The sequence below is a fragment of the Urocampus carinirostris genome, chromosome 8 (genome assembly GCF_059441175.1).
Source record: "Urocampus carinirostris isolate Australia breed hairy pipefish chromosome 8, RoL_Ucar_1.0, whole genome shotgun sequence".
In the NCBI taxonomy this organism is placed as follows: Eukaryota; Metazoa; Chordata; class Actinopteri; order Syngnathiformes; family Syngnathidae; genus Urocampus; species Urocampus carinirostris.
Window position 1 is genome coordinate 43812447 of NC_142356.1, and position 12955 is coordinate 43825401.

Here is a 12955-nt window from a genome sequence, read left to right on the forward strand (position 1 = left end):
GCTGTGGTGGGACATGCTGTGATGGGACACGGACAGGCGGTGAGACATGCTGTGGGCGCTGGGCATGCTGTCGAACACACGAAAAATCTGTATATGGATCGGGGTTAACATGGTGGGGACAAATGGACTGGAGACCCGTCTCTATAGAGCCAGAGTAGGAACAACAAAAAGATCCACTGTCAAGCACTGCAGTCGGGTAATTCTTCAGTGGAGGGAGACTGCAAGACCTAGTTGACGCCCCTGATTCCCTTTGATACTCATCTATCCTGAGTTGAACGTCCTTAGAGGTCCACTCATTGACAGGCTTGCATCTGAAAATGTTCGATAGCTGTGGATCAGGACAGTACTTTGCAAACATTTGTGCCACTTCCCCGCCAAGGTTTTCCATTTTTCTGCCCAAGCGACGCAAACCCTCATCAGCAGTGTCTGCTGCTTTATTTAGTCTGATCCAGTAGTCAACTGGATTTTCCTTTGGCGTGGGTAGCGTGGTGTAAAAATCTTGCAACGGGAGAGTTGACGAGGATTGACTAAAGTATCGTATTAGAATGTCATAAATGATATCTGGGTCTTGCCTCACATCAAGTGCCTCATCACTCCTGAGAGCTACTCTGACAACGTCTCTTGCCCTCCCTAAGCCTGCTTAGTATCTTATCTGCTTTTTCAGCTGTTGTATAAGACTGTTTCCGAAGCTGGGCTTTAGTCATGGTGATCCATTCTTGAATTGAACACTTGTCAGAACCATTTCCCCTGAAAGTCACAATTTCACGTTCAGTCTTGACATGGACAATTACCGGTGTAGTGTTTTCCTGCGTTGTGTTGTGTGGTCTAGGGTCGTCTTTAGTCATAACAGTCGCTGCTTTGTCAGTCATTGGTGTGTCATGGGCATGTGTGCGATCAATGAAACCAGAAGAGAGCAGACTAGCCAATACTGAGTTGCCTATCTGCTCTCCAATTCGGCCTACCATGTCAGTCAGGTGTTGCAGAGCAATGTTATCACTCATTGGGGTTGAAGTCTGTGCACTCTCCCTCAAGAACTGTTCACTTGGAGACCAGTTTGGGCTCATACCACGCCCCCTGTCCCTCCCATCACTAACATCTTCTTGGAGACCACCTACACCTTCACTTCCATACCCACTAGTAAGTGTGTTTGCATTCAAACCATTAAAATGGACACCCCTGCCCCTGCCAATAGAAAAGCCCTGAAAATCGTAATTTTGACTACTATATCCTTCAGCCATTATATTTATAGTAGTACAAAGAATAGAAAATAAAACAGGAAAAAATAAAAAAACAGAAATTAACTAATAATTTACGTATTGATAGCAAATGCACAGTGGCACAAATACATGAAACGAAATCAAAGCGCCAATGCAGTGCAACAGTACCCTCTAGTGGACACAAGAAGAATATGCAGCAATGCCGGGATCTGCTCAGAGGCTGATCAAAATGATCCAGTTGTAGTCACGGCACCAGTGTAGCGCCCCTCTTTCATGCACGACACAAGGATTCACAGTCTCTGGGTTTATTGCCTGCATTCAGTAAACAAAACAATACAAAAGTCAGGGGCATCTGTTCACGACTGCAATTATCTTCAGCGCTTACAAATTCACTAAAGCTACGGCAAGCAGACAACATGCGAGCACATTAATAATGAAACTTCCATAATAACAATGAACGTAACTTTCCCACGTACCTGCATTCAGTAAACAAAACAATACAAAAGTCAGGGGCATTGCAATTATCTAAAATATTAAAGATACAAAAAACTGGTCATCACTCAACAGGCCGCACCTCGTGGCGTGTTTGCATCAAAACACGTTGCATTATCGTTTCAAGCTGTATTGCTTTACTTCTTATTTAGTTCTTTTTTTAATATACATATATTTAGCACAACTTATATATCTTTATATAGAAAAATAATTTGCAAAAGCAGCTCATGTATGGCAAAATATGCATTTTTTTCCCAACTGATATTGGGCACATCTTACCTTCAGCGCTTACAAATTCACTAGAGCTACGGCATGCGCTGAAGCCCATAAAGTGCCAAACAAAAAAGACAGTCGCAGACGCCCATGACTTAACAACTGAATGAGGTACCGGAATATTAACAGTAATACAACAAAAACACAGATTTTGTGAGAACTCAAAAAAACATTCAAAACAATCAAATTTCAACTCTGTTACACATGCTTAATAGGGAAGAAAAATAACTTTGAACTTTTTAAGTACCGGTACATCTAAAACTACGCACCCCACCTTTAAGTTACACCAGAAGAGATTCCTTTTTGATATTTCTCCCTCACACAACATGTTGCAGTAGGCTACACCAGTGTTCATTATTTGCCATAGTTTTGTTCCATGTAGAGTACTTTAGTGTACTTAGTAAGAGGAAAAAGGAAAAAAAAACAACTCAGTCTGCTTTTCCTCCAAATGAGCCTCATTTGTACAAGGGTGGGAGTCAATCTTGGGGAGATTATACCATGCAACACGTGTCATCTATGTTGCCCTAGGACTTGCTTTGTGCAATACGTGTTGCATTAGTGTGTGCACAGAAAACCATATTCAATAATGGCCCTGCTGGAGTTGTCGGCATAAGCCGAGCTGGAATTTTCCCAATAAATTGCTGCTTTATAGAGCACTAAACTAAACCATTTACGGGTTGTACATTCAACTTTGAACATCATCCATGCTTTACTAGTGCCTGGATGTGGACAAAAAGCCTAGCTTTGTAACTGCAAATGGACCTATCACCTTGTATCTTCTTATAACTACTATCCTAGGGAAAAAAACACTTTGCGATCCACACCTCAGAATGGATCAATGTCATATCTTGGGTGTGTACTGTACTCAAAACTGTATTTTTTGCAGAAAGTTATACCCAAAAAGTATCCCTGTATAGATATGCATTGAATCATTGTCAGCTTTAAATATGATTTCAAACTGTAGGGCTGATTAATAGTTAAATACTAATAAAATCAATTTGATTTGTTTATTATTTTCTTAATTGATAGAGTGAAATGAAAATATATCTCAGCAATCTATGTATTTATTTTTTAAATTATCGTATTATTTTACAATGGAAAATTATTTCAGTACAGTACAGTTAATCTTGGTGGAAAATATATACATTTTTTCCCCCTGTATTGTGCTGCGCATGTATCATTTACACACTTAAAGCCCCAATGTGTAACATTTGACCACAAGATGACACTGTAGTGTCTGATACGAGCAAGGGCCAATGATACACGGCACAACATACAAATGTCTCGACCTATGATTTTAAATATAAAAATCAACATTAGTATGATTTTTCATGTATTTTCCCTATAATTCGAATCAATCTTTTTTTATTGGATGAAAGTGTTTTTGTACCACTAGGAGGCATTGAATATTACAAACTGTCCCTTTAAATAAAAAAAAAAACTTCGATTGAATTTTATTTAAATACCACTTGTCATAGTTTTAAAAAAAAGCTTAATTTTGGTAGTGTTTTATTTCCTATGGGCAAAGGTGGGTAGTAACGAGTTACATTTACCCCGTTAAATTTATTTAAGTAAGTTTTCTAACATTTATCAATATAATTTTTACATTTAATGGGGCAGACTTGTGATGAAGAAATAGTACATTATTCTACATTGAAGCCGTTACTAAGTACCTTATATCCCCTCTGCGTAAGTACACGCATTTCTCAGAGTCTTTTGTTTGCTATTTGTCTCTCTGCAGAGAGCCACTGTGAAACCCAACCCCACCCCTTTTAAAGGGACAGCATCACATCCCAAGCAGGTGGCTGTTTTAAAGCAAACCAGGTTAAGAATCGTTACCCTTTGCCACTGCTTCATCAGGAACTACAGCTCGGTGGCAGCTCCCCTCACGGTCCTCACCAGCCCAAAGGGCCGTTCCGGTGGTCCCCCGAAGCCGATGAGGCTTTCAACTGTCTAAAGAACCATTTCTCTACGGCTCCTATACTCCAGGTACCTGATCCCGCACGCCAACTCGTAGTGGAAGTGGACGCCTCAGATGTGGGAGTTGGTGCTGTCCTGTCCCATTGGTCAGACAAGGACCAGAAGATGCACCTGTGCGCCTTCTTTTCCCAGCGGTTATCCCCGGCCGAACGCAACTACGATGCGGGGGATCGCGAGTTGTTGGCCGTCAAGCTAGCGCTGGAGAAATGGCGGCATTGGTTGGAGGGGGTAACGGTGCCATTCTTAGTTTGGACAGGTCCCTGTTTTTTACCCGTTTACTGAGTCCGTTCTGGTTCATGACAACGGGTGTAATAATAACTTTTGTTTTATTGAAATTCCTGCTGAAATATGTTGTATAGTTTGTGTATAAGTGTCCTGCAATGATGAGTCCAACAGTGCCACCTGCTGGTATGTGGTAAGGTTTGGTTTGGCTTTAGACTTTGCGACAGGAAGGTGGGGATTTTTGGCAGTCTACAACGAGCTGCCAACGGTACGACACGATCTTTTGGTGCTCCGCAAAAAGTTAATTTTAAACATATCAAACAAATCTCTCAACATACACAGTAATGTGATTGATGTTGTCAAGCTGTTTGGATTTATTTTCGTTTTGTTTCTGTTGCCTTTTATGTTAGTTTTGCCGAACGTTGCATGTTGTGCTAAAATGCTAATTCCCCTTTTAGAGATCAAAGCCAGCAGAGAAGCTTACGACGTGTTGTGTTGTGACTCATTCATTTGCAGGTAAATAGTACCCGTTCTTTATACTCGTTATTGTTATTATTTCTATTTTCTCATATATAAAAAAAGGATGATGTTTGTTAAAATTCAGTTTAAAGAAAAATATGTTGAAAACATGCATTTCAGGTGAATTGGCCGGTCCAAATTGTCCCTAGGTGTGAATGAGCGAATGAGTTGGCTGTCCCTGTGTGCCCTGCGATTGGCTGGCAACCAATTCAGGGTGTCCCTTGCCCACTGCCCGGAGATGGCTGGGATGGGCTCCAGCCCCCCCCCCGCGACCCTAATGAGGATAAGCGGAACGGCTGATGAGATGAGATGTTGAATTCATTGTAAACGTTAAAAAAACACTATACGATCTCTTGTTAAAAGTATCTTGTTAAAATGGATGTAAAAATGTATTGTGATGGTTGATATTCTAAAATGTATTTTATGTAAACTGAAAGGAAAGCACTTTGATATGTTTTGGGCAGTCTACAACGAGCTGCCAACGAGATCAAAGCCAGCAGAGAACCTTACCACGTGTTGTGTTGTGACTCATTCATTTGCAGCAACTATAACAAAATCCTCATCATCCAGCGTGAATGTGGATCTTTGGTGGGACGGGTAACCCCGGTTACACATGGGCGAACTTCCAAGTGTTTACGTGTGCGCATGCCCGCGTAAGTGATTGTGCGTCAGAGTTTATAATGAGTTTGGATTTGATACCTCCCTCATCAAAAGTCAATATCAATGTGTGAGACTCCATAGCAACACACACACACACACACACACACACACACACGCGCCCTTCAAATTACTTTGCGCTGAAGTGCACGTCTAAGGACAGTTGTTAATGTGGAAAAGAACCTAAAGCAGTCGAGCACAAGAGTTTTAACACTTACCAACTTGTAGTTAAGGACGCTGGAGGATAAAGTAGTTACAGTAGACCCCCAAGATACGGCCTCCCCGCCTTATTACGTTTTACACCCGCTTTCTCTGCATTTTCCCCTCGGCATCAAATTATTTTGTATGTCCAAAAACTTGAAAAGCTTTAAACCCTGTATTGTTCATGTAAATGACGTGTTACGTCTCTAAGATGCCTGTCACTTATTGGGTGACGTCAGATAAAATGCTGGTCTGCTGTTAGTTTGCGTCAAGGCACCATGAAAATACAGAGATATTATTGGCAAACCTACCTTATATAATGCCTTTCTCTTTTTTTCAGTTCAGAATTGTGGTGCCTAGTAAATGCTTGGTGAGTCGGTAATACAATGTGTTTACGACGGGATGAGTTATGGCTCTCAATACTTGCAGTGATATCAAAAGGGGGGAATAAAAACATAATAACCATGGAAACGAAGCCTGTGATTATCAAGAAATATGAAAAGAGCACATAGTCGCTTCCCTCGTTAAGTGGCTTTGTTATTACCAATCAAACACCGAGACTATTTCTTAAAATAAAGAAGCGATTAAATCAAGAACATTTTCTAAGTGCATGACAATTAATGCAAGTGGAAGGATAAAAAAAACTTTTTTAATCCACCATCTCACGCCTCTCTGCATCCACCAACCAACTTCACTGAACCAACTCAAGTCATGTCACAGCAAAGGTAAATCAAATTTTTGTCAGGGCGGACCAGAACAGAGCAGGAGACCCCAGAGCGTTCGTTACAAGTCTTTTATTTGGGCAAGCGTACAGGGTTAGCGGGAGACGCGATGACCGTCGAACGTCAGCAGCAACGCCGTGAAGACAACTTCCGGACACGTAGCCAATCTTAGCGTGGGACGGAAGCAGGTCGAGTTTACCGGGACTGGAGAGAAGATCGTAGCGTGGAACGGAAGCAGGTCGGATCGGAGGCAGGCAGAATCAGGTAAACAAGTCAAAAAGACACAGGAAAATCAGGCGAGTCAAACGGGGTAAAAAGTATCCTCAGACCAAGAGGTCTCCGCGTAGCGTGCTTAAAAAGGGAACATAAACCAATCAGGGAGCGCATTCCAGCGAGTCAGATGATTACCACAGGTGGCTCCATTTATGTAATCATGACAATTTCATTTTTCATTTTCATGTATATTCATTTGTACTGTTTTTTAATCATACACTTATATTCCATATTAGTATAGCATAGATAGGCAAAATCACAAAAACAAAGAATAAAAATGCTTTGACCTTCCTCAAGTGCATGGAGAAGTACAACTTTGTTGGCGATAGAGCATCTTCCTCTGCCTTTTGATGCTTTTGTGGGTCCGGAGCAGGGCTTTTCAACCTTTTTCAAGCTGAGAGCTACCTTTTGCTACCAATTAGTGTACAGGGCACTATTTTTAATATTTATATCTAAAATAGCAACGTATCATGTTTACTAGTTGTAACTGTCATTACTAGGTTAATTATTGGACGTACGGATAAATAGACTCAGTCAACCATTAAAAAAATATATATATTATAAAATAACAATTACCGAGCACTTGTGAGGTATTTTCAGAACAGGTCTGCGGGCATCTCAGCTGTCTTAGGGGGCACCCTGGTGCCCGGGGGCACTACGTTGGAGACAACTGTTCAACGCTTAACCCTCTTATTACCATGGGGGAGTTAGCGCTCCTCTTTTACAAGAAGAAAATAGGATGGGCTTTGCGCCGATATAAAAAAAAAAATCTAATTGAATCAAAAAAGATTTTCCAAAAGACCCACAAGGTGGCAGCAACTTCCCACAATTGTCAGGCGGAAGGAAGACTGAGATCACTTGCACTCGTTTCTTGGTTTTTATTGGAAGGAAGGAATGACAAGGTGTGATTCTTTGATCCGTTGTTTGGCAGATTGACAAAGCTTAGCAGGCGGGTGAAGGCTTGGCGCGAATGATCGTGGACAGGCGTAATCGTCGTGTTGTTGGTCGGGGCTGGAGAAGAAGGGCGTCGTCGTGTTCGGAACAGTGATCAGGAGTCAGACGGGCAGGGCAGGTTGTAGGCAATTTCGAAAACGGGTCGGCAACGGAGATCAAGTAGAAGAAAACAGGAGGCAGGCGAAGAGTCGGAGGTACGGGCTCTCTGAGCAGAAGGCAACAAGTAGCATAGTACAATCAGACAGCTTGTTTCCGGAAGCTGAGTATTTAAATGGACAGGGTGCGCCAATCAGCTGTCCTGGCTGTTGGCACCAAATCCAAATCCTGAGCACAGGTGTTCCCGATTCGGGTGATTGTGACATCAAACATATCTCACAGGCAGCCATGTGTGGCAACAGATAAATCACAGGCAAGAAATGACACAGATGGGCCATAATTAGTAATGCATTTTGTAAAGCGTTTTTTGTTGTCTGTTACAACAATAAAAAACATTTGAATAGTTTGAACTTTTATAGTTTTGATTTTTGATTTTTCTTTTTTGAATTGAAGTACTGATTTGTCATGTATGATGTGGGTCTTTGTCTCTAGTAATTGCTTTACCATTTACCACGCGAAGCCCCTTAAAATACCAGGTCACGATGAGAAAAAGTTGACAATATATGCACAACTGAGAGAGCAAGACTCAAAAACTGTTTTTGTATATAATAATAATTTACATTTCCAGTTTTGTCTTATAATGTGTTTATGTTCAGTTCAGTTCTCTACTTCATTATAATCCTGAAAATGTTTAGTCTATTTTTTATGTTTTTCATTTTAAACGATTATAAGGTACATATTGCCAGATATTTAAAGTTTGGCTCGTTCTAATAAAAAGGCCGAAATTAGACACTCATAACATGATTTTCTGACTCTTTTGTGGCGAAAATAACAAATAATAAGTTCCAAGTGGCCTGTATGATACCTTGTCAATAAAGGATTATAAAGCTAGTTTTGTCATGATTGCCCTATTTGGAACACCTGTGGCAGCTTGATTGGCGCCAACAGCCCGGACAAGCTGATTGGTGGCCACACCCTTCTTAAGCCCCTGTCTTTTGTTCAAACTTTGTCAGATCGTCTGCGAGCTGTTGTGTTCAGACTCAGTGAGCGTTTTCGTCCGACTCCATCCCGACTTGGGGCGGCAGTAGTTCAGGAGGTAGAGCGATCGTCCTAGGATTAAGGGATCCCAGTTCGAATCCCGGCTTGTCCGTGTTACATGTCGAAGTGTCCTTGGGTAAGACACTGAACCCCCAATACCCCCAATAAGAAGGTTAGCGCCTTACATGGCTGCACAGATCACGGCCGCTATTGGGAAATGTGAAGCACAATGTAAAGCGCTTTGGGAAGTCATTGACTTGAAAAGCGCTATATGAATGCAGATCATTTAATTTCATTTCATCCCTGCTAGACCTGTTTTCTGCCTGATTCCCGTTTTCGGGCCATTTCTGAACCTGACTACGCCTGTTCTGCATGCCGCCTGCATACGACCACTATTATGAACTCGACATCGTCTCTGATCTCCAGCCCTGGTCAAACGACGTGCCATTCCCGCCTGCCTTCTTCCGACACGGAAGTGTCATCCCCACCTTGCTCGATTCCGCTCCTTGCCAGTCCTCGGATCAAGCAATCAAGCAAGCCTAAAATCTCACTCTCTTTCAATAAAAACGCATGCAATTGAGTCCTGAGTCCGTTCTGGTCTGTGACAAGTTTATCCTCCAAAATCTAGTGTTGTTCAGTAACATATTCATTTGCACACTTGATTCGTATATTGATTAAGTTAATCTTTGGTTAAATCAACCTTTGGTCCAGAGCATTATGTTGATGTAATGGCTTTTAGAGAAACCTGAAATTAAAAAAGATTTGCTTGTATGCAATGTACGTTCGTCGAGCAACTTAGACGGCACTGTGATTCATGCACAGGCAGACACAGGCAGAAAAGGGGTGGGAAAGACTGTTTAGTCAATCAGAATACACAATGAAAAGCCAAATAGAAACAAAACATTGAAAGTTAAACCGTGGTGAAGGATAAAGGTTTGTTGTTTTACTGTTTTTATCTCGGTTACCAGAGATTCAGTCAAAATGCATTAGCTAATTACCATAGCTTTGTATTACCTGCCGTACAGCAATTTACCCTCTTCAGAATGGAATAAAGTCGTATCTTTGGGGTCTAGTGTATTTGCATTAAAAGCTCACCATTGCAACATTGTTTCATACCGTCACAGAACTGAGTGCTGTTTTGCACGTTTATCACTCACAAAGATTTTAGATCCACAAACCAATTTTAATATCATACAAAGACAACTCAAGGAAATAAAAATACAGTGAAAATAGTAAAAAAAATAGTAAAAATACAAAATTTTCTGTATTCCATCAAACACAGCAAGTTCAGTCCTGGTCCTAAGGTAGCAAAATTGCCCCGAACAATACTTTGCTGTTGGCATCATAATCTTTTTGTCAAATGCTGTGCAATTTTTATGCCAGATGCAACGGGCTGCACACCTTCTAAAAGTTCAGTCCACAGAGTGTTTCTTCAAAAGTCTTGAGGATCATCAAAATGTTTTTGGGGGCAAATTTGAGACGATTCTTTGTGTTATTTTGTGTCAGGAATGGTTTTCGCCTTAGAACTCTCCAATTGATGCCTTTTTTTTTTGCCATTGTCTTTCTTATAGTGGAGTAATAAACACTGACCTTATCTGGGGCTGCTTAGCTGCTTCGGGACCAGGACAACTGTTTGTGGTTGACATAATAATAAATAAATAGCTGGTGTTTACTAGAAGATCCTGTAAGAGAACGTCAAGCCATTAGTTGGTGGCGTCAAACTCGAGCGTGCTTGGATCAGGCAACAAGACAACGATCCAAAGCACACCAGCAAGTCCACCTCTGAATGGCTCAACACACTAAACAAAATGAAGGTTCAAGAGTGGCCAAGTCAAAGTCAGAATTTAAATCCAATTGGGATGCTGTGGTGTGACATTGAATGAGTTGTTCAAGCTAGAAAACCCTCCAATATGGCAGATTTGAAACACTTTTGCAATGAAGAGTGGGCCAACTCGCATTTGGGTTTAAGGGGCAATTACTTTTTCACATAGAGCCACCACATAAGTTTAGATTTTTTTTGTGTGCCTTAATAAATGGAAACATTTGAAAACTGCATTCTGTGTTTTTTGGGTTGTCTCTGTGATATTAAAATTGGTTTGATGATCTCAAACCTTTGTGAGTGATAACCATGCAAAAAACACAGTAATCAGGAAGGGGGTAAATACTTTTTCACAACACGTGAAAATAGAAAATGACATTAACATGATCCCAAATTGGGAGGATCTTTTTATAGTCATTGATGACAGTGTAAATATAGCGCCACACTCCTGCGCTCGCACACCCTTTTTTTTAATACGGTCAATGTTTTAGGTAAACAAACGTGTTAAGTCAGCGTTGGCCCATTGAGCAATGTATCCAACTGCCTCGAACCTCCTCCATGCTCAGAGTTCAGCCGCTCTGTTGAAACCTTACTTCTCCGTGTGAGTGCATCTGACTCAATCTCAGTTTCCTATTCACACAAGTTCCCGACTGTGATCGTGCAACGTGCATTTGTGTGTGTGTGTGTGTGTGTGTGGGTGGGTGTGTGTGTGTGTGTGTGTGTTTGCTAACCTATGTAAGTGGATGTGTGTTGGTGCCCTAGACACAATTTAAGCTTCCTCCCTTCTATCCTCGCCGTAGCCTCTTGCGGTAGCGCTCGAGGAGGCTTGGATTGGCCTTGTCTCTGTGACGACAAAGGTTAGGAACCTCGGAGAAGGAAGGAGGAAGTGCAAGGTCCTGCTTGCTTTAAGAGCTGGGAGGTCTTCAGGTGAGTTAGCGTGACCAGTTATTTATTGCTTGCCTTATCTCAATCAGAAGAGACGATCGGAAGCAAGGTTCGGAAGCCTTTTAGACTAAAAGAGCCATAATGGCAATTTTTTTTGAGAGCGAGGGAGAGCCATAGCATATATTTTAAGACAAAATTCAGCAAAATAAACAAACCCGCTCTCCAGATAAATAAAAATAAATAAATAAAATCTAATATTTCAGCACATTTTATTTCACTGTGTGACATTAGTTTGGAGGTCAGAGACATACTTTTGTTACTAATTAGCGCAAAAGGTACCGAACTGGATATGCATTTCTAATAATAACTTATCATGTTTTTACTATGTTATTACTATGTTATTACATGGCTAATTGTAGAAGGTTGGGCTAAATAGACTCAGTAAAAAGAAAGAAAGAAAACATTTTCAATAATCTATGGTCTGTAGAGCCCTTTGAGACTCCTTGTGATTAAAGGCTATACAAATAAACATCACTTGACTTGAAAGAAAGAAAGACAGAAACAGCACATGGCTGAATTTAATTTCAAGTAAAACAGCACTAGGATGGGGTTCCCCAATGTTCTCTGGTCGATTAATGGCAATCAGCAAATACAGCTACAATGGAAACTTTGTTAGTGGCACCTGGCTTTGGCGACTTCCAGTGGACATTTTTCTCTTGTGCCTATCAGCATTGTCTCACGGGCCACATAAAATGATGTGCACATTTGGCTCTCAGGCCACGAGTTTGACACACGTGTTCTAGGGGCATGAAAATCCTTGTGAGTGGAAGTTTCAAAATCAGTTTTAACTTCAATCCGGCATCTCTAATCCCCTATGCATCCTCCCACCAACTCCACTGTACCAGCTCAAGTCACGTCACGCCAAATGTAGGTAAAATATATTTTTTTTGTTTTTCAATGATAATGGTATCCAATCATATATACATATATTACAATTATTACTTACTCTATACCTTTTTCAAGCTGAGATCTACTTTTTGTTTCTAATTAGCCCAAATGGCGCCTAGTTTGATATGAATTTCTAAAATAGCACCTTAGCTAGATGGCTTGCTAAATAGTTAAAAGGGTAGCTTGATAGTTAGATAGAAAGGTAAACAAGTTAAAACAAACTAAAAGGGAGCTGGATAGATAGCTAAAAGAGTAAAACACCAACTGTATAGCCAAATAGAAAGCTAAAAAAAGCTAGATAGATTAATATCTGGAAAGGAGGCCAAAAAGGTAAAATGTAAGATTGATAGAATTGTTTTTAAAAAGCTAGCTAGCTTGCTAAAATATTTAAAAAGGCAGGAGGATTGCTAGCTACAAAACTAAACAGGTAGCTAGATACTGTTGTTAGCTAAAAAATACACACATTTTTTGCTCATAAAACTCATTCCCTGGAAAATAACTCAATAGAAAGACAAATAAATACATTTGTTTAGTACATGAATCATATTCTTTTAATTAATTGGTTAAGAATATTTATTGATTCTAGAATTGTTTTTTTCGTCCATGAAGCCCATGACCTGGAATTTATCTATTTGAATTTCTAAAATAACAACTTATTA

At 40.6% G+C, this 12955-nt stretch overlaps 2 protein-coding genes across 3 annotated transcripts in view; both read left to right on the plus strand.

Moving 5' to 3' along the window:
- The window catches only part of LOC148361961 (amyloid beta precursor protein binding family B member 2-like), a 199470-nt gene extending 194541 nt beyond the window's left edge, over positions 1 to 4929 (plus strand). The window contains exon 16 of the transcript XR_015851176.1: positions 3724 to 4929. The gene's annotated coding sequence lies outside the window, so the exon portion shown is untranslated. The remainder of the gene's footprint in view (positions 1 to 3723) is intronic.
- Positions 4930 to 11170: 6241 nt separating this feature from the next.
- The window catches only part of rbm47 (RNA binding motif protein 47), a 73893-nt gene continuing 72108 nt past the window's right edge, over positions 11171 to 12955 (plus strand). For both annotated transcript variants that reach the window (XM_088342805.1, XM_088342803.1), the window contains exon 1: positions 11171 to 11390. The gene's annotated coding sequence lies outside the window, so the exon portion shown is untranslated. The remainder of the gene's footprint in view (positions 11391 to 12955) is intronic.